The following is an 8,951-nucleotide window of genomic DNA, read 5'->3' as shown; positions in this document are numbered from 1 at the left end:
CCTATGAGTGTCATCTGATGAAGATCATCAAAGGTTAGTTATTAATTGTATCTCTATTTGCGCTTTTTGTGACTGCTATCTTTGGCTGGAAAAATGTCTGCTTTCGCTGAAAAGCATATTTGAAATCGGACACTTTGGTGGGATTAACAACAAGATTACCTTTAAAATGGTATGACACATGTATGTCTGAGGAATTTTAATTATGAGATTTCTGTTGTTTTAAATTTGGCGCCCTGCACTTTTACTGGCTGTTGTCATATCATCCCGTTAACAGGATTGCAGCCATAAAAAGTTAAGGGCTTGTAAGCATTTCACTGTAAGGTCTGTTGTATTCAGCGCATGTGACAAATAACATTGGATTTGATGATTTGAAGTGCATTGTTAAGCAAGGCCCTGACACTGTCATCCAGCCACAAATGTCTCTTTCCGGCAAAGCTAGCGTTCACAGTGAGATAATCCACTTCCTTATTTGTCTCAGCTCTGGCTACTGTACTCTCTTCCTCAGACAATTATGTGTTTAATGAAATATGAGTCGGAGGCGTTTCTCTTGTGGCAAATAACCTTTAAACAAGCACTCGTTTTGGTCTGTGTCGTTCCATGTCAGTCCACATACTTCCACCGTTCTACGCCAGATAATCAGTACAGTACATTTATACCTTACATAACAACTAGGTGATGATGGCCTGGAAAGTCTCACTATCGGCTAGTGTTATGAAGCCTCCATTTTGTGATGAGTCTACTTTGTGAGTCTACTTGTCTCCCTCATCAGATGTGTTCTGTCAAAATTCTGTATCTTGAAGAAATGTCAAATTATTTACAGATACATTTTTACAGCTGAATATTGTACAGTTGAAGTCGGACGTTTACATACACTTAGGTTGGAGTCATTAAAACTAATTTTACAACCACTCCACAAATTTCTTGTTAACAAAATATACTTTTGGCAAGTCAGTTAGGACATCTACTTTGGGCATGACACAAGTCATTTTTCCAACAATTTTTTACAGACAGATTAATTCACTTATACTTCACTGTATCACAATTCCAGTGGGTCAGAAGTTTACATACACTAAGTTGACTGTGTCTCTAAACAGCTTGGAAAATTCCAGAAAACGATGTCATGGCTTTCGAAGCTTCTGATAAGCTAATTGACATCGTTTGAGTCAATTGGAGGTGTACCTGTGGATGTATTTCAAGGCTAACCTTCAAACTCAGTGCCTCTTTGCTTGACATCATGGGAAAATCAAAAGAAATCAGCCAAGACCTCAGGAAAAAAACTCCACAAGTCTGGTTCATCCTTGGGAGCAATTTCCAAACACCTGAAGGTACCACGTTCATCTGTACAAACAATGGTACGCAAGTATAAACACCATGGGACCATGCAGCCGTCATACCGCTCAGGAAGGAGACGCGTTCCGTCTCCTAGAGATGAACGTACTCTTGTGCAAAAAGTGCAAATCAATCCCAGAACAACAGCAAAGGACCTTGTGAAGATGCTGGAGGAAACAGGTACAAAGTAACTATATCCACAGTAAAACGAGTTCTATATTGACCTGAAAGGCCGCTCAGCAAGGAAGAAGCCACCGCTCCAAAACAGCCATAAAAAAGCCAGACTACATTTTGCAACTGCACATGGGAACAAAGATTGTACTTTTGGAGAAATGTCCTCTGGTCTGATGAAACAAAAATAGAACTGTTTGGCCATAATGACCATTGTTGTGTTTGGAGGAGAAAGGGGGAGGCTTGCAAGCCGAAGAACACCAGCCCTACCGTGAAGCACAGGGGTGGCAGCATCATGTTGTGGGGGTGCTTTGCTGCAGGGGGGACTGGTGCACTTCACAAAATAGATGGCATCATGAGGATGGAAAATTATGTGGATATATTGAAGCAACATCTCAAGACATCAGTCAGGAAGTTAAAGCTTGGTCGCAAATGCGTCTTCCAAATGAACAATGACATCAAGCATACTTCCAAAGTTGTGACCCACTTGGGAATGTGATGAAAGAAATAAAAGCTGAAATAAATCACTGTCTACTATTATTCTGACATTTCACATTCTTAAAAGGAAGTGGTGATCCTAACTGACCTAAGACGGGGAATATTTACTAGGATTAAATGTCAGGAGTTGTGAACAACTGAGTTTAAATGTATTTGGCTAAGGTGTATGTAAACTTCCGACTTCAACTGTATATGTGTGTGTGTGTGCATGCATGTGTGTGTGTACACTGTGCAGTGGCAGGTTGTTTTCAGGTTGAACACTCTCAAGGGGAAAGCTGATATCTGTTGTGAGATGTGTTAATGTCCCACGAAATGACTCTGGTTCTGTCCTGATGTATGTCTCCTCTTTACAGGGATAGGTTTTTAAGGGTGGAGAAGGACACACTTAGTCGATGTATCTTTCCTTTAGTTGGAGACATCACAGCTGTTCTAGGTCCCTGCGCAGGGGAAAACACTGGGCACTCTCTGAAAACACACTCCCGCAGTAAAATGAACCTCGCACTCATCGACAATACATTCAGCTTAAAGTAGAACTGAAAGCGTTTTATTTAACTACGCAGATATGAAACAAACAGACAGTCATAATATCAGTCAAAATGTAAAATTCCCAGTTTATGTTACAAAAACAACTTTATAAGAGGCTTTAAAAAAATAGGTTGTACTTGACTCAAAATTCCATGACATTGAGTAAGGTATAATTCCCCAATAAATGTCTTGGTAGTCCGACAAATATTGTTTTCAAGTTTTAAATCCCAGCTGGCCTGGTACATTGTTTGATTCCTCCAGCCATCCGTTTCAGTTGCAATGACTCGATAATTAGGTCAAAATGGAAGAATGTAACTAAGGCCGGGAATGTCAATACAATGAAACTAGCAACAATCACAAGTCAGTCATATCGAGGCTAATGGGCTAGCTTCTCTATCAATGTAGCTATTCATTAACCAAGCTACAAACACAGAGCCTAACGTTAGCTAGCTAAGCTATCTGCTGGGAGGATGTTACGTCAGTAGATGAGTGGTCAACTTTTTTCTGTGGCTACAGCTCGAGATGCAGGTGTCATTTGGTTTTGCCGGCAAGAAATGTGAATCACTTTGCTCAGACTGGTCTCACAGACTAGACGTAACATGTTTTATTTGTATACGCAGTAGGCCTACTGTAGCTATGATTAGCTATGGTCTGTGTAGAGTCCAGTCCTGGACAAGACGGATGTTTGTATTAGGTTTAATTTACTGCAGTGTCTATTAATTACCCAAACGCACGGCCGCTTTCCCACATTATATTGCTATAGAATTTTCACAAATGCCTTACTCTACGTCATTCCCAAACATTCCTATGAATGTATGAAAATGTGAAAATGACCATATCCAAGAGCTCACTTGTCAGAAAATGTACAAAATGTGTCATATTCTTCCTGGGGGTGTATATGAACATATTTTAATAAGAGTTCATGTTCCTAAAACGTTGTCAGTTCCACTTTAACAGTTTTAGTTAGCAATTAATGATGCAATGTTAAGCCTCCTGCTTCTGGCTGTGAGTCTATGAATGGGAATGCATGCTTTTTAAGCTGTGGGATAGTATTGTATTGTGTCATTATGTTACCATCTAGTAAATGTCTTTATACAGTATATTCAAACACAGGACCACCTTTCAGGGCTTGAGGTTAAAGCTTGTGATTCCTAGATTTTGAAAGCTGTGAGTTAGACTGTAGCTGTTGAAGGACTGTTTAGATTAAAATTGTCAAGGCAAATCACCTGTGAAGCTTTGTCCTCTTTTGAGACTCCCTTGTGACACAATACAAAACCGGATAAAGTTTGTTCCTTTACCACACAGGACAGACATGACAGGAACCTATGGCTTCTGAAACACAACCTCTGAGGAAACCAACTTCTGAGGACATTCATGTCTCAACATACTGTACCACGGAAATGCCAGGAAACCAAATGACAGTTGCAACCGACTTCCCCGACACAAATGAAGAAATGTCTACACAGTCTTGCCAAACAGTGCAACAAAAGCTTTGCTGTGGGTGTGTGTCTGTCTGTGTGACAAACAGTCACAGGAAATACTAGCTTTGTGTGTGCACCCACTCACAAACAGACACTGGTAAGAGCCTTACGTTCCAATGGCCTTAAAAAGCATCCACATCTACATTAAAAGCATTCTCATCAGCTGTGTTTGGGGAATATTAGAGATCCAATCTCACCCTGCAGCCCAGTACCCAGACTACCCTGCTCAGTGTGTAAAAATATTGCTTGGCACGGGATGGTAAGATATCTCACAGCAGAATTAAGGCTGTATGTATGTATGTATGTATGTATGTATGTATGTATGTATGTATGTATGTATGTATGTATGTATGTGTGTTCTTTGACCTGACTTAAAGCGGTTCTCTGTCGAGTTGCTGGCAATGATAGCAGCCATGTTGGACCTGGTCTGTTGTGTTGATGAAAGCAGGTTTGTGGCCTTGATGAATGAAGTCATTAGGACGAGCCTTGAGGCTCCTGGTAGAGGCCGAAGTAACACACCCTACGCTACCTTGGTGGATCTGACTGTACACAGAAAAACTGGGTTGGGTACTCTGTCTTTCTCTTTCGGCGCTATTTTCTAATGCACACACACACACAGGCACGTGCGCGCATACACATTTTATAAGCCAGTCAGCTGGTGCCTACAGGGAGGAGCAGGGGAGAAAGGATCAGTATGAAAGAGAGTAGCATCTCTAATACACAAAAACAAAATATGCCATTATGAACAATTAGGGAAAGACAAAACCGTTTTGCTGCTCTACTTCAAAAGCCACAGCCTCCAGATACTTGAAACTGACTCTGCTGCCCGGGGAGATAAGCTGCTCGAAATCTGGCTTTGCTACCAACCAAAAAGTTGAAGAAAAAACCCCCCCATAGAAATGTCGTTTTCTTTTGAAGGGAAAGACGTGAAGAGTTTCTCGGCATCGTCTCTGTCTAGCAGCGACACAATGCACCCAGCGCTCAGTTCTAACTGCATGTAAACTATGACAGGAAGTAACCGTCAGCATTTTCAGCGACTATCTCTCTGCACCACATCTCTCAGCTTGGGAGAGGGCACATTTTTAATACATCACTTTGGCAGCTCAAATTGCTTTAAAAAGATGGGGTTCACACTATCTAGAACTGTCCCTCTTTATCACACACGGCAGACACACACACACGCCGCTCACACACACATGCACAGACCCACACACAAATATGCAGGTGTTAACACACACACAAATCTAAATATTGTATCACAGAAGGTCATTGCAGGGTGAAAAACAAAGAGCTGAGAAAAGGTGTAAGAGTTTGTGGAATGTGTGTTAGGGCAGCCCTGTTATTCCCCACAGCTCTCTTGCTGTGGTTTAACCCTCCTACTATACCTGGGTTTCGCTATTCCCCTCCTTTCTGACCAAACCAGACCCCCCCCCCCCCCCCATCTCAGTCTGTGTGGTAGTCTCAGACACCGGCACTTGTCCTCTGGTACGAAGGCAGAAGCACGTACGTCCTGGAGACAGCCAGCGTAGACAGTCAAAGACATTATACAATCACTGACCGTCACACACAGTGCTGTAATACAATGACCAAAGGACATGCAAAAAGCACACAGACCAAGTTCACATGATCGGTGATGTCGTTTGTAACGTTCTACTCCCTAGTACACGTAACCCTTCTCAGGGACACACTCACACTGTGGCTCGGATAAGCTCAAAGGCTCTGTGGCTTTATGACTACTTGTGTTGCATGGCAAAATAATCTGGCGTACCAATCCGAGAGGCTTTCGTTTTCATAATGTAAAGTAGATACGCAATTGTTCTGTTCTCGTGGAGAGATGTGACTGGGGAATGACGGTATGAAATTGTCCCACACTACTATAGGCCTTCGGTTAATTCAGATAGGTTTCTTTTCTACATCAAGGCCAGTTATTTATCCCGTCTATCTCTCTCTCTCGTGCACGCAAAACGCACACACACACACACCTAATCCATCTGCACCCTATCCAAAGATAAGATCAAATATCTGCTGGCATTTAATATCTGATGGATGTTCGATGTATGATGTATGATGTCACTGTATGATGTCACTGTTAGAGGAGAGACTGTCAATCCAGTCAATGGAGGATCTAACTTCAGTTACCTGGTAACAGTCCAAGACGATTGGTCCATCACTTTACATTCATGATCAACTAAATCCTAAATCCATAGAGATTGCATTTACATGTTACCCAGAGGGACTTAAAGTTAGTACATTCCTCTTAAGATAGCTAGGTTAGACAACCACATGGTATAGTCGCAGTGAGTAAATGTTTTCCTCCATAAAGTAGCTATCAGCCAAGTCAGCGGTATTAAGAAAAGACAAGTGCGAGCGTTAGCTCAAGAAGTCACGTACACATCAGGTTTGCATCGTTTGCAAGAAAGCATTCAGCACCTCTCTCCATCTATTAGTGTCGTGTAGGCCTACTTGACAAACATAGCATGAGATCCAATATTCATACTTGATCAAACATTGCCTCAACTTGGGGAATAGAAATTGCATAAGAACGAGACCCATTTACAGAGAGAGATAGGAGGAAGGAGAGAGAGAGAGAGAGAGAGAGAGAGAGAGAGAGAGAGAGAGAGAGAGAGAGAGAGAGAGAGAAGGGTAGACACAGGAAAACCTGGCTCCCTGTAGAGGGAACCTGAGAACCTGAGACGGAGCTGCATTTCCTGACAAAATGTCAAAAATATAAAACAATTAGAGAGTGTCATTTCCCAAAATTTGAAACCCTTATTCAAGGTTTCAAAGTCCTCTCTGATGAGAGGAGGCTACCCGTCCTGTTGGGGGAGGATGCAGAGAGCTGTGGGTTGGCAGCGCACTACATTGCTGCCTGCCATAAGTTGAGGGACAGTGTCTGACAGACCAATCAACCTGCATATGTACTCTACTGTATGCCTATTGTTATTGTTGAATGTATGGTTATTTTGACCCTTGGTTATTGTTGTTACTGTTGTCACGTTGACCATTTTGATTCTCATTTTTATATTGTAAATATCCAAAATAAGCTTTGGCAATATGTACATTGTTGAGAGAGAGAGAGAGAGAGAGAGAGAGAGAGAGAGAGAGAGAGAGAGAGAGAGAGAGAGAGAGGGAGAGAGAGAGAGGGAGAGAGAGAGAGAGAGAGAGAGAGAGAGAGAGAGAGAGAGAGAGAGAGAGAGAGAGAGAGAGAGAGAGAGAGAGGGGGGGGAGAGAGAGAGGGGGAGAGAGACAGAGAGACAGAGAGAGACAGAGAGAGAGAGGGGGAGAGAGACAGAGAGAGAGAGAGAGAGAGAGAGAGAGAGAGAGAGAGAGAGAGAGAGAGAGAGAGAGAGAGAGAGAGAGAGAGAGAGAGAGAGAGAGAGAGAGAGAGAGAGAGAGATTCTATTTGGACACAGTTCTATTAGAACACACCAAAAACTACACATATCTAGGACTAAATATCAGCAACACAGGTAGCTTTCACATGGCTGTGAATGAGCTGAGAGACAAAGCAAGAAGAGCATTCTATGCCATTAAAAGGAACATCAAAATTGAAATTCCAATTAGAATCTGGCTCAAAATTTTTCAATCAGTTATAGAACCAATTGCTCTATATGGCAGTGAAGTATGGGGTCCACTCTCTAATAATGAATTTACCAAATGGGACAAACATCCAATCGAAATACTGCATGCAGAGTTTTGCAAGACTGTATTGCAAGTACAAAGAAAAATTCAAAATAACGCATGTAGGGCAGAATTGGGCCAATACCCCCTCCTCATTCGAATAGAAAAAAGAGCCATCAAATTTTACAACCATCTAAAAACAAGTGACCCCAAAACATTCCATCACACAGCTCTACAATGTCAAGAGATGAAACAAGAGAAGAGTCCCCTCAGCCAGCTGGTTCTGAGGCTCAGTTCACCAACCCAAACCAACCCCATAGAGCCTCAGGACAGCCCTCAGAAAATCTGGCCCAACCAAATCATCACAAAACAAAAATTAAAATATACCACCTATTGGAAAGACACCACAAAAAATCTAAGTAAACTTCAATGCTATTTGTCTCTAAACAGACAGTACATGGTGGCAGACTATCTGACCACTGTGACTGATAGAAAACTGAGGAAAACATTGACTAGGTACAGACTCAGTGAGCACAGTCTGGCTATAGAGACCGGTCGTCACAGACAAATCTGGCTGCTCAGAGAGGACAGGCTGTGCTCCAGGGGAGAGGTAGAGACAGAGTTGCATTTCCTATTACACTGTGACAAATATTCAGACCTAAGAGAATATTTCTTTCCCAAAATTATAATTCAATACAAAGAATTTAAAACTATAAAATGTGAAAATAAAAGCCAAAATGTGCTGTTTCGGCAGCCAAATATGTGTCCTCCTGCCACAACCTGAGTTGTGTGAAAAGTGCAAAGTAATGTCGATAATATTTCCCATTTAGCTTAGTTTTGTTTTGTCTTTCATACCAGGTCATATGTCTTCTCAAGTCATGTTGACACTGGTCTACTACCATTGATTTAATGTATTGTTCTGATTAATATTGTTGTTGTAGTTGTTGTTAATGGTGATCCCATGTCCACTACTACTGTTATTATTACTGTTGGTCCCACCATTTATTTATATATAAATATATATATATTTTGTATATATATACATATATATTTGATTTTTATTTTTTGATATGTATACTTTGACAATGTAAGTAATAATGAACTTGCCATGTCAATAAAGTCAATTGAATTGAATTGAATTGAGAGAGAGAGCGAGAGAGAGAGAGAGAGAGAGAGAGAGAGAGAGAGACAGAGAGAGACAGCGAGAGAGAGACAGAGAGACAGAGAGAGACAGAGAGAGAGAGAGAGAAAACACAAACCGACAGGACACTAGAGGGATCATGGTGGACAGTATGACACCGAGTGAGCCAGTCGTCTCTTTATTGA

The sequence above is a fragment of the Salvelinus fontinalis genome, chromosome 31 (assembly GCF_029448725.1).
Source record: "Salvelinus fontinalis isolate EN_2023a chromosome 31, ASM2944872v1, whole genome shotgun sequence".
NCBI lineage: Eukaryota > Metazoa > Chordata > Actinopteri > Salmoniformes > Salmonidae > Salvelinus > Salvelinus fontinalis.
Note: the sequence above shows the minus strand (reverse complement) of the source record.